Genomic DNA, 15,637 nt, shown 5'->3' with positions numbered 1-15,637 from the left:
AGAGGTGAGAGGAGGAGAGATTTCTTTGGACTGAGATTAGTATAGAGGACTTACTAGAAGATGTGTTCTTTAAATTGGGCATAAAAAGCAAGATTTTGCCAGGTGGAACTGGACAAAAGGTGAATAGAAGAGTATTTAAAAATACATGAAGGTACTCAAACAAAAGATGTACTAAAAAAAAAAAAAAAGTGAAAAGTACACTTTTGGTGGAGAATTAAGTACCACATTTCAAAGTCGGGAATTTAGAGTCTATTAAGCAGGAAATTACAAGCCACTAGAGTTTTGGAAAGCTAAAAAAGGATGGATTAGAGAGAAGCTGAAGACATTTTTGAGGCTACACAAAGAGTCAAGGAAGAAGAGAAAAAGACGGAACCAGAACAGTGCAAAATATCAACAGGACAGAACATACAGAGGCCAAATACAAAGGAAATGTACAAAGGTTGAAAACGGATTCGTTTGGAAAGCAAAGGACAGAGACAGTGAAAGAAGTTGCAGATGATTCCTTTAATGGTGGTGCCATTAATGGAATTCAAAAAATAAGAAGAGGATTGACTCATCGGAGGAGAAAATAAGTTTTATTTGAGGTATTCTGACTTCGAGGAATTTCAGATAGAAATGTTTAGTAGGCGTATGGAACTCTGGGAACAGAGTTAGGCTTGTGGTTGCGATTGAAGATGTAGTCCCGAGGGACCCCTTAAGAGCTGACAGTTGAAGCCGTGAATGCAGATGAGAATCCCAAAGGAAACTAGTGGCCAAAAGGCAGAATCTTGGAGGGTTGCCAACATGTAGGATGTGGGAAGATGAAGACAAACCAGGGAGGGAGGCTGAAGAACACTGACAGGGCAGAGAGGAGAACAGTATAGTGTGGGATCGCGTGAGCTGAGGCAGGCGAGAGGCCGAGGAGCAGGGGGAGGTCAGCAGTGTCAAATGCTTTAGAAAGTGCTAAGAAGATGAGAATGTAGAAAGTGGTATTGAGGTTAGAGTAGGAGATCATTGGTGACGAGTAAGGAAACAACTTCAGTGAGGACTGGAGATGTTCTTGCGAGATATTTGATAACAAAAACTACAGAGATTACATAATGGAGGAGTAGTTGGAAGTGGTGGAACTGAGTGTACGGTTAGTGCAGTAACCTCTGAAAAGAAGAGGGACCTATTCCATTCGGGAAAGGCAGGAGAAAACTATGCACTGAGAGAGAACTTGTCCGTGAGAAGGAGTGATTTTTCAGGTGCTTCTTAACAAAGTAGAGTTTAGGGAATGTATTCACTCTTTGAAATTAAAAAGGAATTGCTTATTATTGAAAACTCAGGTCAGCTATTTAAAAAAAAAAAAAAAACAGAGAAAAATAAGACAAAAGAAGAAGAGAAAAAACAAAAACAAAAACAAAACATGCACATACAACCAGTCAGGAGACTTTCCAAACAACTGTATTGTATTCATTTGCATATATTCCATGTCTGGCACTGGGCAGTCAAATATTCACAGGTAATAAATAGATATTAGAGAATGTATTATTGGGCCTTAGGGCTGATAATTTTAGAAAAATGTTTTTGTGGCTGGGTGTGGTGGCTCACTCCTGTAATCCCAGCACTTTGGGAGGCCAAGGCGGATGGATCACAAGGTCAAGAGATCGAGACCATCCTGGCTAACATGGTGAAACCCCATCTCCACTAAAAATATAAAAATTAGCCGGGCATGGTGGCACACACCTGTAGTCCCAGCTACTAGGGAGGCTGAGGCAGGAGAATCGCTTGAACCTGGGAGGTGGAGATTCCAGTGAGCTGAGATCACGCCACTGCACTCTAGACTGGCAACAGCATGAGACTCCGTCTCAAAAAAAAAAAAAGAAAAAAAAGAAAAAAGAAAAAAAAAAAAGAAAAATTTGTTTGTGACTTGGAGCGTGTTAATCAAAGTGTCACTTCAGTAAGAGGAGGGCAGTTTAGGCCTTTTTTGGGGTGTAGTGAAGACCTTTTCTTTCCATAAGATTGAGGTTGCTGGAGTCTCTTCAAAGTGACTAGGATATGTGCAACCCACAAAACTCTGCAGGGAAATAAGACCCAACTATAGTATAATTATGTTATGTTAGGTTGCTGTCTATGATATGAGGAGAGTGTCCTGGGAAAGGAAGAGCTGGTGAACTTAGTAAAAAGCTGATGTTTACTGACATTTATTCATTTGTTTCTTCATTAATCATTCACATTCATTCAACATTCTGCATATTTACTGAGCACATGCCAGCTACTATTCTAAGCACTAGAGACAGACAGAGCCTCTCCACTCATGGAGATCACATTGAGATGAACAAATAAGAATGGGAGGTCATATAGTGATGAGTGCTATTAAAAAAAAAAAAGCAGATTAAAGGGATCAAGAACAAATGAGGGGGCGGACTTCTCTTTCATACAGAATGGTCTTGAAAGGTCTCCGATGAAAAAAACACTAAACAGAGGTCTGAATGATCTGGAGGAAGAGTGGCCCAGACAGAGAGAACAGCCAATGCTAAGCTTATTCATTACCAAGGCAGGAATGAACTTGACACATTTTAAGAAGTGCAAGAAGGTCAGTGTGGTGGGAATAAAAGGAGCAAATGGAGAGATATGGAGATAGATATGAACTCAGAAAGAGAGGCCAGATCATGTGGGACCTTGAAGGCTTTTATTTTCACTGTGGTGGAAACTCCTTGGGTGGGTTTTGAGGAAGAGAAGAACATGCTAGGGATTATGTTTTTAGAAGATCACTCTGACTACTATGTGGAAATAGACCATAAGAGGGCAGGACCTGAGACAGGGAGACCAGTTAGGAAGCTGGTGCAGTAATCCAGGCAAGAGAAGAACAGAAGTTTGAATGAGGATGCAGCAATGGTGATGAGGAGAGGTGGAAAGATTCTAGATATATTTAAATGTTTTTAATAGCAGTTTTATTGAGATATAATTTACATAGCATAACATTTTATTTAATTGTTTTCATTAAAAGTACACAATTAAGTGGCTTTAGGAATACGACAGGACTCCATGATAGGGTAGATACAAAGTGTGAGAGGAAGAGAGAGGCATCAAGGTTGTCACCTGGATTATGGATTAAGAAACTGAGTGGCATTTGCTGAGCTGTAGAGCACTGGGGAGAAGAAAAGAACCTATATCACTTGACTAGGAGATGACCTGTAAGCACACAGGAAGATGTCTAGTGTGTTGTAAATGTAAAATATATTTCTGGCTATTCTTTTCCCTATATTACACTTCCTCTCTATTTTTAAACACAATGAGTAAGTCAGAGGTATAGTTATTGAAATCAGGATATATAGTCAGAGGGTTTAATGTCTGGATTTGATTTGATGTTCAGAAACCATGCTATGGATCTAGGAAGTTTTCTATCTCTCCTTCCTTGGTGCTGACTCTGTCTCAGTTGTGGCCAAAGATAAATTTCTCCTGTAAGGCATATAGCAAATTGCCGTGCAAGGTATTTTCTCTAGGAAGCCAGAGAACAGATTATCATGTTGAATATTTTTAGTGGGCCATAGAATGACCTCTGTTAGTGTCCTCTTATGGAAAAATAATGAGTATATACCAGATGGTGATCCTTCTTGCCCAATAAATCATTGATATGTAAAATTTGGTGATCTCCATTGGGATTCCCCACCATTAATTCCACAAGCCTGATGTTACGTGCCAATTGCTTTTCTGAATTGTGTGTATTTGTATAGTAAACTTACAAACAAACTTTATGATTTATATATACAGACACTCACATATATAAGACTCATGCTTAACAGTAATATTTCATATTCATTACTAAAGCTACAGATAAAATAACTGGAGAAAAGCCAAGTAAGTTGAACATGGACAGGGAAATCCATAGACAATATTTACTAATGGGAAGTACTTGGTCTGGATTCTTGCCTTATTCTGAACCTTGGGACTCATTTGTCTGAGTTATCTACTGCTGTGTAACTGACCATGCCAATTCTTAGTGGCCTGAGGCAACACTTCATTATTATTAACTCTCCTAGTTTTGCAGGGTAAATGAAATCATCTGGGCAGCCTTCATTTGGGGTCTCTCATGCAGTTGTGGTCATATAGCTGCTGAGGCTGGAGCCATGTGAAGTCTCAAGAGGGCTGAGTATCCACAATGGCTTCTTCATCACATCTGACATCATGCTTTTTCACGTGGTCTTTCTTCCAAGAAAAGTAGCCTAGACTTCTGACATGGAAGCAGGAACTTCCTATACTCACAAATGCAAGGCCTGGAATTGATATAATGTTACTTTCACCATATTCTATTGGTTGAAGTCTTCAGAGGTCAGCCTAGATTCACAGTTGGTGGAGGAATAAAATCCATCTCCAGATGGGAGTGTGGCATGTACATAGAAGGAGGGAAGGAATTAATCACAGTCATTTGAAAGATGAACTACATTTAATAAGCACGTAACCATTCTCATCTCACACAGAAATTACCATGCCTTTTACAAAAAACTATTTTTTAAACATGAATCTTCTGATCACCTATTAGGATGGTTATTGTCAAAAACATAAGAAAGAAACAACAGAAAATAACAACTGTTCATGAGGACGTGGAGTAATTGGAACCCTTGTGGTACCCAATTGGTGGGAATGTTCAATGGACAGTCACCGTGGAAAACAGTATAGTGGCCCACAAAAAAATTAAAAATTACCATATGATTCAACAATTCCACTACTGAGTATATGCCCAAAAGAATTGAATTTGGGTTTCAAAGAGATATTTGTATACCCAAGTTCATAGCAGCTCTGTTAGATTATGCATAATAGTTAAAATATGAAAGCAACCCAAGTGTCCATTGATGGATGAATAATACACAAAATGTGGTATATAAATTACATGGAATATTATTCAGCCCTGAAAAGGAAGAAGAATCTAACAAAAGTTATAACATGGATGAACTGTGAGGATACTATGCTAAGTGAAATAAGCCAGGCACAAAAAGACACATATTATATGATTTCACTTAATATGACTACTTAGAGTAGCCAAATTCATAGAGACAGGAAGTAGAATGGTAGTTGAAAGGGCCTTGGTGGGAGGAATGGGGAGTTCTTGTTTAGTGGGTATAGAGTTTTACTTGAGGAAGATGAAAAGAGTTCTGAATATGGATGGTGGTGATGGTTGTACAACACTATGGATGTATTTAACAACTGAACTGGAGACTCAAAAATGGTTAAAATGGTAAATTTTATGCTATGTGTGTCTTATTTCATCTTTTGAATAATTAAATAAATATAAACTAAATATCTGATAACTGGCACTATATTAAGTTCATTCTATATTTATAAAATCAGAGGCTTACAATTGTTTTGTATCTTACAAAACTTATCCAACATCAGAAAAAGATGCTGACATATAGATCCTTACTTCATAGATGTTAGCAAATCATTAGATGCTGTTCTTCAAAAAAATAGATAAGCAGATCTAGATTCTTCTGCAACTTTTTGTTGGTTTTCAGATGAGCTATTTGAATACCATTTGATTTTGTTTTTAAGCCTAGATCTATAAGCTAATAGAAACAATAATTGCGGAATCATTTTGGTGATAACTTTTGGTTAACGCGACCCATTTCATTTAACTGCACACAAGTGTAGTAGGTATGGACAATCCTATGAGCCCTAATCGATCATGTCCTATGTCTCAGACGCAGAGTGAGGTTACACAAGAATCTAAGCCAAATAAGGTGGTACAAGTCCAGAACTGACTGGGAGTCAAGTGATATATGGGAGGAATCAGCAAAAAAGTTGGCAGGTATAAAATCTGGAGGCAACCAAGCATATTGCTAGGAGTTTCTTGAAAAGTGGGAAGATCAGGCAGTCCAAGCAGGATATAAGAACTGATCAGTAACCCAGGAGAAACCCCATCCAGAGAATAGCAAATACACAGCAATATGAAAGCAGATAAGCACGTTATTAATACGTGGCTTTAAATACTTAATGAGCCAGAGATATGCAAGGCCAAAGTGTGCAGAAAGCAGCAATTGAGAAAATACGTTCATGAGTTGAGCCAATAATTATTCAAGACAGGAAAGTCTTTAAACTTAACTGCTCAGCTCCTTCTAGTCATCCCTAAAGAAACCTCCTTCAGCTTGGACAAGGATCTGTCAAATTCATAACACCCATCGGTTAAGGAATTCCCCATTCTTGGTAGGAAAAGTTATATCACTACTCTCCTGTGGTCATAAATTTTCAGTTAACCCATGTAATGTGTCTGCAGAGTGTTTGGCATGTGGCATTCTCAGTGAACATTAGTTCCTTCCCTTCTAGTTTCAAGATATGCAAAAAGCCATTTAGCAAGAAGCGACTCCTGCCCCCATCTCGTGAAGGTGGAGCTGACCTGGCTTTGTCATCAACATGTGATGACTCTCAACTCATTTGGGTTCCTCATGTAGCCACATGCTACTAATTAATTTGAAGAAAATTAATAGTCATCACCATTTTCTAAATTGTGCATGTAAATTCCAACTTAGGAACAAAGTTGATAGTCACTGAAGAGTAGTTGCCTACATAGTGTATATAAAATAGTCTGCTCTAATCCAAGTTCCTTTGAAACAAAGTTAAATTGGTGCAACAGAAGTTAAGTTCATCAGAAAGGAAAAGATCTGAGGGCTACACTGGTCACTATGATAAGGACTTGATAGAGTTTTGCAGAAAAAGTCTAATGATTGACTCATTTATAAGAATTCTAAATAAAGATATATAAACGAAGGTAAAATGACCTCAGAATGAACAATGCCATGAGAATCCAAGCTGTTACATCCGGTATTAGCAGAAACTTTCAGCAGCACACCCTAGTATGAAGGGCCAATAACAAATACTGTAATTCAAGTGAGGAACAGCCTTACTTTCCAGAACTGCCCAGTTAATCAAAAAGTCTGGAACTATTCCCAGGATTTTTTTTTTTTTTTTTTTTTTTTTTTTTTTTTTTTTTTTAAGATCTAGAAAAAAACTTCAAGATAACCCTTGTAAAATTGATCTAACATCAATGGGATGTGAGAAGGTAGTTATAGGTTTGCATTATCAAAGGGGTTTTACAAAAAATAAAGTGATTTGCAAAATGAGACTAAGGTAGAAAAAGTAAACACATATCATTTGTGTGTGGTGATTGGAGGAGAGTGGGGGAGGGCAGGAGAGCATTCAAGGGAAAGAAGCAACAGTTCTACAATGTGAAGGAAGTTGATCAGACTTCAGCTTCCCTAGAGGATAAGCAAAATTTAATTATTAACTTGTTCTTGGCACCAGATTTATTCCCCACACAAAGACTTTAAATCAAACCTAGGAAAAACTCTAAGAGAGAAGAGGAGACATTTTATTCGAAGGTGGGTGCTGTAAATGAAATAGTAAGTGGAAATCTTATTCTCACTGATTAGTTCCATGTGGAAGTTTCAAATCCTACAGTGGCCAATGGAAAAGGTAAAGTTAGATGAGAGCATCACTTACTTCTTTGTGAAAAAGTGTCCCTCAATAATTACTGGGGATTCACAGGTGGCTTTGTGTTGTTTCACAGGTCTTGAAGTGGACTCTAATTAAAACCCTCCCATCTTTCCAAGAATTCTTAATGACCATAATCTTTGGAACTTTAGCATTTCCCCAGAGGGTCAAATAGGATACGAAAAATTATCATTGGCCCAAATTCAATATATTAGTGTTGTAGTTCAGATGCCCTCTGACCTTATTCACTCACTCCTTGAGATTTTACCTAGAAATGTTTCTGTTCAAATTCACCAACTTCAGTTATAACTACTCTCCCAGAATATCAAGTATACAATAGACATCAGCAGAAGATAATTTTCCTTCCTCCCACCACTACTTAAAAAAAAATTAGCTATAGATAAAGATTCCAAACATAGCCTCCTCTATAATCCATAAATTCCACTTTTAAGTATATACCCAGGAGAAATATGTCATCCTCAAACCTGTATAGGAATGTTCATAGTTGCTTTGTTCATAATAACCGAAGACTAAAATCAACCCGAATATTATCAGAAACAGTAGAATATTTCACAACAGTGAAAAAGAGCAAGCTATCGCTACGTGCAACAAGATACATGTCACAGACATAATGTTGAATGAAAAGAAGCTAGACACAAAAGAATACCACTATGAATCCATTTATATGAAGTTCAAGGATAATTAAAACTAATCTATGGTGATAGAAGAATAGTGGCTATCTTCGGAGGATACTAACTCAGGGTGGTCATCAGGAAGCCTTCTAGGAGGCTAGAAGTACCCACTGTTTTATCTGTGTGGTAGTTCTATGGGTGTATATATATGTAAAGAGTGATTAAGCTGTGCACTTAAGATTTGAGTACTTTACTGAATGTATATTATATCCCAATTTTTTAAAACAGAAGAAAAAAATCCTGTTCAGAAGTTTATATTTGGAAATTCAAAATTTAAGCTTATGGCCAAGATGCCAGCTCTTCATTGGTAATACGTTAGTGATCTGATAATGACTGTAGCCAATAATTCCCTGCAAATATCGTTTTTGGCACACAATTTTAGAAAAATGATCATAACAGGAAATTCTAATCAAAACAACTTTTCCATACTTACTGGTATCAATAGTAATAATATAAGCTACTGTTCATTATATACATGATATACAGTATACAATATGGTTTCATTTACTTTCAACAAATATTTTTGTCTTTTCTTATTGTCCTGAGTTAAAGAATCTCCTTCAAGTACAGTAACCTGAACAAGGCAAATAACCCATTATGAGACTATCATAACAAAGTTTATTTCAGTCTGGATATTCCAAGTGCATTACCAAGGGAGATTAAAGAAAAGGGAGAATAAGCCTTTCTACTATAACAGTTTTACTTCAATTTTTAAAAAGTAGAGTGGTTTCCCATTATTGCGTCTTTGCTTCTGGTAACCAGTCTTCAGGAGTAATTAGTTTGAGATGTCATTTATAAGGAAGCAATTTTTAATGGACTAACTTGGAAAGAATCTTTTATCTTATACTGGCAGATTTTTCTTAATGAATTAAATAAACCATTTCTATGCCTACAGAAAACAAACAGACCCATTCCCAAAAGGATAAACTCTCTTGCCATCTAGGGAGTTTCAGATCTGTTTAGGGAACCAAGATAGTGAAACAATAGCACTGAGGAGGCTACTGATAGGGAATGTGTCACTGGAGTATTGTAGACATTAATCATGAATGCTGAAGAAATTCAAGAGGTGAAGTCTGTTGGGGGCAATTTCATTTTCAAATGAATATCATTTCGTTGGAGGAAGGTTCTTCATAGGATAAAACTCGACTTCTTTAAAGCTGTACCCTATTAATCCACAGTACAACCCAAAGACTGGAACAGCAAAGTGAAAGGCCTCAGGTTCATAACCTTTGTCCCTGATTTAGTTTCAAAACCATTTCTTGGCTGCTGTTTGGTACTATGAGAAAGCGTCAATTGTCTCAGCAGTAGTCATGGAGAAATCACAACTTAACCCAAAACACTGAAAAAGAGCTTCAGTATCTTAAAGGACCCCGAAAAGCCAAAGCTTTTAGAAGTCCCAGCTCCTAAGGCTTGATGGGGGTGGATGGAAGTCATCAAGGGAGATCTGTCTAACAGCTATTTAGAGTGTACTCTTGATTGCTGTTTCCTGAAAAAGGAGTCTTGTACCAGCTACTTATGGAGATTAGTGGGTAAATTTTCTAGTCAGCATTATTTATAAGCTTCTAGAGAATTTATGAATATTAATATGATGTTGGGGAAAAAAGTTGTGAATGTTATAATGTAAAATTGGGGGCGGGGAAGGGTCCAGGATGGCTGAGTAGAAGCAACTGTGGTGTGCAGCTCTCAAGGACAGGAATGAAAGGGCCGAGTGAATACAGCACCTTCAGTTGAAATATCCAGGTACTCGCATTGGTACTGATGAGGAAAACAACTCAACTTACTGAGAAGAAAGAAAAGCAGGGTAGGATGATGACCCACCTGGGAGTGACATAGAGCCAAGGGAATCCCTACCCCTAGCCAAGAGAAGCAGTGAGTAAATGTGTGACCCGAGGGAACCACGCTCCTTCCACAGATCTTTGCAACCCTCCAATCAGGATCCCCTCGTGAGCCCACACCACCAGGGCTTTCGGTCCAACACACAGAACTGTGTGAAATTTTAGCAGAGTAGTTGCTCAGGCACACACAGAGACCCAGGAGCTTTACATACTTTGACTTGGGATCCTCAGCAAGATGGGAGGTCCGTACATACCCCAGGAAGGGGGCTTAATCCAGGGGGCTGAGAAACATTGGTCTGTGGGCCCCATTTCCATGGCACCTCATAAGATAAGACCCACTGGCTTGGAATTCCAGCTAGCCACCAGCAACAGGGTGGAGCCTGCCTGAGACAGAATGGAGGCCCTGGGGGTAGAGGTGGGCCACCATCTCTGCTGTTTGATAGACTCAGCCATTACAGGCTGCAGGCTTTAGAGAGTGCAAATGGTCCTGATGAGGAAGGGTGCCAGTGTAGCAGAGAATGTGACAAGACTGCTTCTTTGATCAGAACCCTGATTCGTTCCTCCTCACTGGGCGGGACTTCCCAGTTGGGACCTTCAGCTACCCCTGCCTGCCCTTATTCTATGGGCAGAGCTCTTCTCTCTCCCTGGGATGGAGTGCTAGGGTGGGGAGCTGCACCCTTGTTTGTTTGGATGACTCAGTCATTCCTGCCTGGGCTTAGTTCAAGCCAACAATGGGACAGAGGCAGTTCTCCAGCACAGCATGGCTATGTTGCCAAGGCATGGCCAAACTGAATCTACAAACAGGATCTGGGTTCATTCCTTCTCACTGGGTGGGTCCTCCCAGTCAGGGCACCCCCAGCAACCACTGCCTGTGTTCTACCACTGACAGAGTTCTAATTTCCCCCTGGGATAGAGGGCCTGGGGGGTGGGGCAGGCCACCACCTTGGCTGTTTGGGCATCTCAGCCAGTCCAGCTTGCAGACCATGGAGAGCACAAACGAGTCAGGGGCTGAAGAGATCCTCAACACAGCATAGCTACTCTACCAAAATGCAGCCAGACTGAGACTGCTTCCTCTTGATGGGGTGAGACCTTCCAACTGGGGTCTCCAGCCACCTCCTACAGGTACATTCAGGCAAGCAACAAGTCAGTACCCTCCTGGGACGGAGCATTCAGAGGAAGGGGCAGGCTAATATCTTTACTGTTTCACAGTCTTCACTGGTGATACCTCCAGGTACTGGGAAAACTGAAACAATTAGGGTCTGGAGCAGATGCTTAGCAAAATCATAGCATTCCTACAGAAGAGTAGCCAGACTGTTAAAAGAAAAAAGCCAAAACAATAACAAACCCCACAAAAAGCCCATCCTAAGTCAGCAACCTCAAAAATTGAAGGTAGATAAACCCACACAGATGAGAAAAAGTCAGCATAAAACCACTGAAAACTCAAAAAACCAGAGTTCCCCCTTTCCTCCAAATGATCACAAGAGTTCTCCAGCAGGGGCTCAGAACTGGGTGATGCTGAGATGGCTGAAATGACAGAAGTAGGCTTCAGAATGTGGATAAAAATAAACTTTGCTGAGCTAAAGAGCATGTTGTAACCCAAGGCAAAGAAACTAAGAAACATGATAAAACAATGCAGGAGCTGACAGCCAAAATAGTCAGTATAGTAAGGAACATAACTGACATGACAGAGCTGAAAAACATGCTACTAGAACTTTACAATGCAATCACAAGTATTAATAGCAGAACAGACCAAGCAGAGGAAAGAATCTCAGAGCTTGAAGACAATCTTTCTGAAATAAGACAGGCAGATAAGAATAGAGAGAAAAGAATAAAAAGGAATTAATAAAACCTCCAAGAAATATGGGATTATATACAGAGACTAAATCTATGACTGATTGGGCTACCTGAAAGAGATGGGGAGAATGGAACCAATTTGGAAAACATATTTCAGGATATCATCTGGGAGAACTTCGCCAACTTAACTAGACAGGCCAACATTCAAACTCAGGAAGTGCAGAGAACCCCAGTAAGATATTCCACAAGATCATCCCCAAGACACTTAATCCTTAGATTCTCCAAGGTCAAAATGAAAAAAAAAATGTTAAGGGCAGCCAGAGAGAAAGGCAAGTCACCTACAAAGGGAAGCCCATCAGACTAACAGTGGAAACCCTACAAGCCTGAAGACATTGGGGGCCAGTATTCAAAATTCTTAAAGAGAAAGAATTTCGAACCTGGAATTTCATATCTGGCTGAAGTAATTCATAAGCCATGGAGAAATAAGACCCTTTTCAAACAAGCATATGCTGAGGGAATTTGCTACCACCAGACCTCCCTTACAAGAGCTCCTGAAGGAAGCACTAAATATGGGAAGGAAAAACCATTACTAGACACTATGAAAACACACAGACCAGTGATGATATGCACCCTGGTCTATACAAAAAGTACACAGACCAGTGACAATACAAAGCAACCACATAAGTAAGTCTGTAAAATAATCAGCTAATATCATGACGACAGAATCAAATTGACACATAACAATACTAACCTTAAATATAAATGGGCTAAATACACCAATTAAAAGACACAGAATGGCAAGCTGGATTAAGAACCAAGACCCGCTGATATGCTGTCTTTAAGAGAGCCATCTCATATGCAAAGAAAAACATAGGCTCAAAATAAAAGGACGGAAGAAAATTTATCCAGCAAATGGAAAACAGAAAAAAGCAGGGGTTGCAATCTTAGTTTCTGACAAAACAGACTTTAAACCAAAAAAAAAAAAAAAAAAAAAAAAAAGAAAAAGACAAAAAAGGGTGTTACCTGATGGTAAAGGGTTCAGTTCAACAAGAAGAGCTAACTATCCTAAATATACCTAAATATAAGCACTCAATACAGAGGCACCCAGATTCATAAAGCAAGTTCTTAGAGACCTTCAAAGAGACAGACTCCCACACAATAATAGTGGGAGACTTTAACACCCCACTAACAATAGTAGACAGATCATAAAGACAGAAAATTAACAAAGATATTTAGGACCTGAACTCCACTCTGGATCAAGTGGACCTGATAGATATCTACAGAATTCTCCACCAAATAACCACAGAATATACATTTTCATTGCCATGTGACCCTTACTCTAGAATTGATTTCATAATCAGAAGTAAAATACTCCTTAGCAAATGCAAAATAACTGAAATCATAACAAACAATCTCTTGGACCACAGCACAATCAAATTAGAACTCAATATTAAGAAATTCACTCAAAACCACACAACTACATGGAAATTGAACAACCTGATCCTGAATGACTTTTGGGTAAATAATGAAATTAAGGCAAAAATCAAGAAGTTCTTTGAAACTAATGAGAACGAAAACACAACATACCAGAATCTCTGGGATACAGCTAAAGCAGTGTTAAGACAGAAATTTATAGCACTAAATGCCCACAGCAAAAAGCTAGAAAGATATCAAGTTAACAACCTAATATTACAACCAAGAGAACTAGAGAATCAAGAGCAAACAAACCCCAAAGCTAGCAGAAGGCAAGAAATAACCAAGACCGGAACTAAATTGAAGGAGATAGAGACATGAAAAATCTGTCCAAAGATCAATGAATACAGGAAGTGTTTTTTTTTTGAAAAAATTAATAAAATAAATAGACCGCTAGGTAGAAAAATAAAGAAGAAAAGAGAGAAAATTCAAATAAACACAATCAGAAATGATAAGGGGGATATTACTACTGACTCTGCAGAAATACAAACAACCATCAGAGAATACTGTGAACACCTCTATGCACACAAACTAGAAAATCTAGAAAAAAAGAATGAATTCCTGGACACATACAACCTTCCAAGACTGAACTAGGAAGAAATTGAATCCCTGAATGGACCAATAATAAGTTTTGAAACTGAGGCATAGTAAATAGCCTATCAACCAAAAAAGCCAAGGACCAGACAGATTCACAACTGAATTTTACCAGAGGTAAAGAGGAGACCTGGTACCATTTCTACTAAACCTATCCCTAAAGATTGAAAAGGAGGGACTCCTCCCTAACTCATTCTGAGACCAGCATCACCCTGATACCAAAACCTGGCAGAGATACAACAACAACAAAATTTCAGGCCAATATCCTTAATTAACATCAATGCAAAAATCCTGAACAAAATATTGGCAAATTGAATTCAGCAGCATATCAAAAAGCTTATCTACCAGAATCAAGTAGGCTTCATCCCCTGGATGCAAGACAGGTTTAATACGTGCAACTCAATAAATGTGGTTCCTCACATAAACAGTGCTAAAGACAAAAACCACTTGATTATCTCAATAGGTGCAGTAAAAGCCTTCAATAAAATTCAATATCCTTCATCTTAAAAACTCTCAAAAATTTAAGGAATATACCCCAAATTAATAAGAGCCATCTATGACAACCCCACAGCCAATATCATACCAAATGGGCAAAAGCTGGAGGCATTCCCCTTGAAAACTGGCACAAGATAAGTTTGCCTCTCTCACCTATTCAACATAGTACTGGAAGTTCTGGTCAGGGAAAGCAGGCAAGAGAAATAAATAAAGCGTATTAAAACAGGAAGAGAGGAAGTCAAACTATCTTTGTTTGCAGATGACATCCTGTATCTAGAAAATCACATCATCTCAGCCTAAAAGTTTCTTAAGCTGATAAGCAACATCAGCAGTATCCAGATATAAAGTCAATGTGTGAAAATTGTTAGCATTCCTACACAACAACAACAGGTAAGCCAAGAACCAAATTATGAATGAACTCCCATTCACAATTGCCACAAAAAAGAATAAAATACCCAGGAATACAGCTAACAAGGGAAGTGATGGACCTCTATAAGAAGAACTACAAACCAATGCTCAAAGAAATCAGAAGACACACAAAAAACTGGAAAAACATTCCATGCTCATGGATGGAAAGAATCAGTATTGTGAAAATGGCCATACTGCCCAAAGCAATTTATAGATTCAATGCTATCCCCATTAAACTACCATTGACATTCTTCACAGAATTAAAAAAAAAAAAAAAAACTGTTTCAAAATTCACATGGAACCCTATGGATAGTCAAGGCAATCCCAGGTAAAAACACCAAGGCTGGAGGCATTACACTACCTGGCTTCAAATTATACTACACGTATATACTTCCATTTCTGGCCCATCCTCTTTCTCTCTGTGGTGATAGTGCTCGTGCAAACATGGTGAACGTTTCTAAGACCCACTGGACTTCCTGTAAAAAGTGTGGCAAGCACCAATCCCATAAAGTGACACAGAGTAAGAAGGGCAAGGACTTTCAGTATGCCCAGTAAAAGTGATATTATGATAGGAAGCAGAGTGGCCATGGTGGGCAAACTAAGCTGATTTTCCAGAAAAAGGCTAAAACTACAAAGAAGATTGTGCTAAGGCTTGAATGTGTTCAGCCCAACTGCAGATCTAAGAGAATACTGGCTAATAAAAGATGCAAACATTTTGAACTATGAGGAGATAAAAAGAGAAAGGACCAAGTGATCCAGTTGTATCATCTTTTGCTTTATTATGAAGACAATAAAATCTTAAGTTTATGTTAAAAACAAAACAAAACAAAACAAAACAAACCCTATACTACAGGGCTACAGTAGCCAAAACAGCAGAATACTGGTACAAGAACAGACACA

The 15,637-nt window shown here is 38.6% G+C and overlaps 1 long non-coding RNA gene and 1 pseudogene across 2 annotated transcripts in view; one reads left to right on the top strand and one right to left on the bottom strand.

Annotated features, from left to right (window-relative positions):
• The window catches only part of LOC119624315 (uncharacterized), a 44,921-nt gene that overhangs the window by 22,319 nt on the left and 6,965 nt on the right, over positions 1-15,637 (bottom strand). The gene's annotated exons all lie outside the window — the stretch shown is intronic.
• On the top strand, positions 15,182-15,550 carry LOC140709428 (large ribosomal subunit protein eL42-like; annotated as a pseudogene).

The sequence above is a fragment of the Chlorocebus sabaeus genome, chromosome 20 (genome assembly GCF_047675955.1).
Source record: "Chlorocebus sabaeus isolate Y175 chromosome 20, mChlSab1.0.hap1, whole genome shotgun sequence".
NCBI lineage: Eukaryota > Metazoa > Chordata > Mammalia > Primates > Cercopithecidae > Chlorocebus > Chlorocebus sabaeus.
Note: the sequence above shows the minus strand (reverse complement) of the source record. Positions and strands in the feature narration are given on the sequence as shown.